Below are 5,703 nucleotides of genomic sequence, written 5' to 3'. Positions count from 1 at the left end.
ATGCCATCGACAACTTGTGGCTTCAGGGAACTTTCACAGACTTCACCCCTATGGAAGTAGCTGTCTATAGCCACTGGGTTTTATTTCTGGCTGCCATGATATCCCCAGACCTGCCCCCCGAGCATTCCTCCACTTCCCTTTCTAGGCCCCACAGCGCCCCCACACAGCAGGAAGCAGCCAGATCTGACCAATGACGCCCCACTTCCTAAGAAAACAAAAAGGGAGGAATGTTGGGAAAAGTATAAACGGCAGCCATACCCCAGAGAAAAAACCCCAACATGGCGCCTAAGCACCTCTTCTTCCTACCTTCTTCTTTTCTGCAGTGGCGTGAAAAGTTTCCGCCCGTGTGAACTCTCCCACCAGCGCCAATTTCAAATCTCGCTGGCGGGGAACCTTAGCCCCAATGAGAACTAATTCCTGGGCTCTGGAGCTGATATCTGAAAGAACTTGCCAACAAACGGGTTGCCTGCCACTTATCTAAGCCCTACCATCTCCCCCTTAGTTCTATATAAGCACACTGCTTTTTGCAATAAAATTGGAATTCTCCTGGCGAAGTGTCTTTGCGTGGGGAATTCTTTCATTTATCTTTGTAGGGAAGCAAGAGAGATGGCCGATACCTCTATCACTTCCCGAAATTGTTGTTCAAGCTTCTGAGTAGCAGTTACTGCATAACCAAGTCCTCCTGCCCCCCAGTCCAGAGGCAACAAGTGAGGAGGCCAGGGAGAATCCAACTACTACTGGTAGAAAAACGGCCTGTCTTGTCCTGGAAAGGGAAGTAGTAACAAGCCATGTTAATTCAGCTTCACTGTAGAGTTAATTGAGGGACCAATGTGGAAGGAACACAAAAAGCAAAGGGCATGTTGAGGCTTAGATTTTTTGTTAGGGAACCATTGCACCAGATAAAGAACCATGGTGGAGCAAAGGTTGGGAGGAAATTTGAATGATCTGGTCATAGGGTGCTGAACCAGAGGAAGTGTAGCAGCAGAGGAAATTTCCTGATGAGTTATGAAAAAGAGGTACTTCCTCAAATGGTATGGTTGAGATATTGAGAGAAAGATCAATGGGAATCGCAGTTAACGGAGTACGATTGAAACCTGAACAGAGGAAATGGTCTGAAATGTTATTAACTTTGGATAAATTGAGAAGCTGGAGGCCCTGATGTATTAGGACCATCCATGAGAAAGGGTCAGCTTTAGGATGGGCAACTGCATCCAGCCAGTGTTGGAGTTCTTTCTCTTGCTCCTGGTTGGTTATGTGAATTTGAGAGAACACTTGTATATAAGTTCTCCATATTCTGATAGAGGCTGAGGGGTGCTTGGCAAAACCCCAAGAATAAAATTTGCCATCAGCACCAGAAGTCCATTTGGGATCGTAGAGGTCCCAAATAGTTAAATTGGTGTATTCTCATTTCTCATGAATTATAAGGGCACCCGCCAAAGGTGTTAGGCCAGCGCTTACAAGATTCCTCAGTTTGGTCTGATATGAAGCATAGCATTGCTGCACATAGGTGGGTGGTGCCATCCTGGTGCCATGTCACTTGGATGTAGAAGTGCCATCTGTGGGTTGGGATAGAAGCTTGGGAGAGATTTATGATTATTAAAAGAAGAAGAGGGTTGGCAAGAAATCTTGAGTTTGGTGGGCCCCAGCATGGTGGAAGTCCAGGACTGGACATTTGGAACAAGTGCTTTTTTAAGGCAGGAGACATGGTACCAGGGGAGTGGCCCAAAAGCTTGGCTGCTGTTGGGGTAGTAAGTATGACTGTATTGGGTCCTGTCCAGAGAGATTCCAATAATTGAGGATGCAGTTCCTCTGAAGTAAGACTGCATCACCCAGTTAAAGAGGGTCCGATTCAGTTTGTGGTGAAAATCCAGCCTCTATCTCAGAGCAAAGCCTGTCCAAGGAAGGGACATGGCCTTTGTCCTTGGAAAAACCCACAGAGCACTCCTAGGCACATTCCCACCCTGCTAAGTTGTTTATCTACAAATAACAGGAGAGATCTGCTGCGCCAGGTGTCCCTGACTCAGTCAGGCTAGGTGGAGACCCATAGTAACCCCCTAGCAGCCACCAATCAGCATGAGACAGAGAAATACCTGGGATGCCAGATGACCCTCCCAGTAGTTTATGGTGGTTGATAACATGTTGGGAAACCATGTGGTTCAGCATGTACACCCCTCTTGGCTTAAACCAATCAGTTCAAATGAATACCCCTTTTGTACTGACCAATCATCCCTACCCAACTTGTTCCCGCCAGTGAATGTGCTAATCATGTTTTAGAGTTGTTATTTGATTTTCCTGCGGTGTGTGATGATTTGCTAAGAGAGGCTATGATGTATGTGAAGTCCCTGCCCTCTCCAAAGAATGTATAAAACTGCTGCAAACCCTGGGCTCGGGGCCTCTCAGCATCACCAGTTGCTGTGTGTGCGCGCAGAGGACCGAGCTAGCTCGCAATAAACACCTCTTTGCTGCTTACATGGATCTTGGTTGGGTCTCTGGTGGTCTTTTGGGGGTCCCGAATTCGAGCATAACAGTGGTTGTGCTGGGATTGAGGTACCGGATGGCGCAGGAAGGTACCGGTCTGCGTGTTCCCTTAGGAGTTTGAGTAGAAGTGTGAGATAGGGCAGGTGGGACACAAGAGGAAGAGGAGTGATTGGAAAGCTTTGGTTGATTAAGAAAGGGTGCCCATGGAGTAGCTCAAAGGGGCTAAGGCCTAAGGAGGCTCTAGTGGCTGCCCAAATTCGGGTGAGGGCCAGTGGCAGGAAATTGGGCAAGGATAGCCTGAGTTCAATAGCAAGTTTAGTGAGATGATCCTTGAGAATGCCATTAGCCCTCTCAACCTTACCCAAGGATTGGAGTCACTAGAGGATGTGAAGCCTCCAAGTGATGTTGAGGCCTTTGGAGACTAGTTGAACAATCTGAGAAGTGAAGGCTGGATCGTTGTCTGACTGGATGGAGGTGGGAAGTCCGAACCTGGGAATGATCTGCTCTATGGGGGTGAAGACAACAGTGTCAGCAGTTTCCCTGGAATTAGGGAAGGCTTCTTATGTGGGGAGCCACTCTGAATGACTCACGCCTTCCATCCTGAAGTGGGAGGCTCTGAATGATCACTACATTTCATAGTGACTTGGACATTGTCTCAGTTCAGGAAGTTGAGGGCGTATTTTCAGATGTAAGTGACACCCCTTGGGTTGAATTACACTCACCTGTCCCTTGTAACCCTGCCCCTTCTGGCCTTTTTTGGATAGAACTTTCTAAGAACAAGGGTCCCCCCAGTAAAAGCCCACTTTGGAATATTCTCTCTCTTTCAACAGCCTCTCATGAATTTCTCTTGCTCTCCAATTTAGGGAGTCTGAGGCCAAGAGTGAAGAAGCTGTCCTGAAGCTTGTTTAAAGGTAAAGTGTATGTCTGTGTTTTATTTGGTGTCCCTGGAAGTTCACACGAGCAACCTTAAGTTCAGCTGCCCATGCGGGTTGGGGATAGCACTTCTATCCAACTGTAAGAGAGTGCTATCCCCCAAATCACAAGCAGTTAGGTCCTGTGTCAAGCCTTGCCCAAAGAGGTGGGGACTGTCCCTGAAGCCTTGGGGTAGGACTGTCCATGTCAGCTGTGGAAACCTAAAGGATGTAGGGTCTTCCCATGTGAAGGCAAAAAGGTAATAAGAGTCAGGATGGAGAGGCACTGTAAAGAAGGCATCTTTTAAGATTCAGGACAGTAATGTGAGTGGTTGAAGGGGGATATGAGAAAGAAGAGTGTAAGGGTTGGGAACCACCAGGTGGATGGGAATAACTGCTTCACTAATTAGGCAGAGGTCTGGAACAAGTGCCTTTTTAAGGCAGGAGACTTAAGCAATAGGCTCCAAAGGGTTTGCATACTGGCAATATGGGAGTGTTGCAGGGGGAGTCAGTAGAGATGAGGAGTCCTTGGGCAAGTAACTGGTCTATGATGAGTTTAAGTCCCTCCCTGTGGGTTTTGGAGATGGGAAATTGGGGATGTGAAGGAAATTTAGTTTGGGGATTCAGCTGGATACAGACTGACTTGTGGTAGGAGGCTATGACCGGTTTGGAGATGTTCCACACCTGGGGATTGACTAGGTCAGGGGGCAATGGTATGATATGTACTGTTGGGTTATTAGAGAGGGTAAGGATTAGAGGCAGAAGAAGATGTGTGGTATTATTCTTGGGGTATAGTTGGAGGGTGGCTCCTAGTACTTGGAAAACATCTTTGCTTAGGAGAGAAACTGGACAGGATGGAATGACTAGAAAAGAGTGTGTGAAAGGGTGACCCTCCAGGGCACAGGCCAGCTTAGCAGTTTAGTTTGGGGAGGAGGGTTTGCCATCAATCCCCATAACTGAGACCTGGGAAGGAAACAGAGGCTCAGAGTGGGCAGGCAAGACAGAATAGGTAGTCCCTGTGTCCACAAGGAAAGTTATGAATTTACCCAGTACCTGGAGTGTTACCCTGGGCTTGGCGAGGGTGATGGGGGTCCTTGAGTCTGGGCTTCTTCAGTCTTCTGCAAACTCCAGTAGTTCAAGAGAAGGGCCTACCTGGCTGGTCATACACCCATGTGGAGACTCCGAGGAAGGGTGGGCCATGGGGCAGTCGCTCTTCCAATGTCCTGTCTGCTTACAGGCAGGGCACAGCCTGGAGGGTGGCAGCATGGGTTTGGGCATTGGTGAGCCCAGTGACCTTCACATCCACATTTGAAGCAAGCCCCTGATAAAGAATAATGGTGGTTCCCCCGTGGAGCTCTCACTTGAGCTATAGACATCAGGGCCACTGCCAAAGCCTGAGTTTGGAGTGTTACCTTTTTCTGCAATTGAGCCTGCCTGGCTAGTTCAGCTGACTCCTCCTGGGCATTATAAACTTTAAAGGGGATTTTCACCAGATCTCAGATAGGGGTCTGACTTTTTTTTTTTTTTTTTTTTTTAATATCATGGGCCAATTGAGGAATGAAATGGGTTGCTAACTTGTTGCACTAGAGGGAGATTCAGGGTCCAGCTTAGTATATTTGGTGAGCGCCACTAAGAAATAAGGCTGGATTCTCATCTGGATCCTGGGTGATTTGTCTCAGCTTATCAAAGCTAACCACATTATTAGAAACTGCCTGCATGCCTGCTATAAGATATTGGACCATGCAAGTGCAGTGACAGCCACCTTGTTGGCCATCTTGGTAGTCCCAGTTGGGTTCAGTTAGGGGAACGGCTGCTTCACCTGTGAGGAGAGTCATATCTGTTAGATGAATTTGATCAGCATGATCTAGTGTGGCCTGCTGGATGTGGGCTTGCTTATTGGGAGTAAGAGTGGAGGAGAGAACGACATAGACATCATGCCAGGTAAGATTATAAGTCTGAGAGAGGTATCAGAATTCCTTAATATAAGTAGAAGAGTCAGCAGAGAAGGACCCAAGGTGCTCTCCAGTCTGGGAAAGATCTTGAAGTGAGAATGGGATGTGTACTTGGACAATCCCTTCCGCACCAGCCAATTCCCTGAGAGGACAAAGAAGCTTTGAGTTAGCTAGTAAGAGGGTCTGGTGGGACTGACAGGAGAAGAGAGGAGTGAGTGGGGGGAGGGAGAAGGGTTGTATTAGTAGAAGAGGTGGGCAGAGGAGACATGGCTACAGGAAAGGAGGGAGAGAAGGGGGAGAGGGATGGAGGGGAAGCGTCCTGGAGTAGGGAAGGAGGAGCTATGGTAGCAGGAGGAGGGGGA

The 5,703-nt window shown here is 48.0% G+C and overlaps 1 long non-coding RNA gene across 1 annotated transcript in view; it reads left to right on the top strand.

The window, feature by feature from the left end:
* Positions 1-5,703, top strand: part of LOC125612472 — a 46,178-nt gene that overhangs the window by 28,904 nt on the left and 11,571 nt on the right. The window contains exon 2 of the long non-coding RNA XR_007342801.1: positions 3,342-3,389. This is a non-coding gene — a long non-coding RNA (uncharacterized LOC125612472). The remainder of the gene's footprint in view (positions 1-3,341; positions 3,390-5,703) is intronic.

This window comes from Marmota marmota, unplaced genomic scaffold (genome assembly GCF_001458135.2).
Source record: "Marmota marmota marmota unplaced genomic scaffold, marMar, whole genome shotgun sequence".
Classification (NCBI taxonomy): Eukaryota; Metazoa; Chordata; class Mammalia; order Rodentia; family Sciuridae; genus Marmota; species Marmota marmota.
This window is presented reverse-complemented; position numbering and strand designations above follow the sequence as displayed.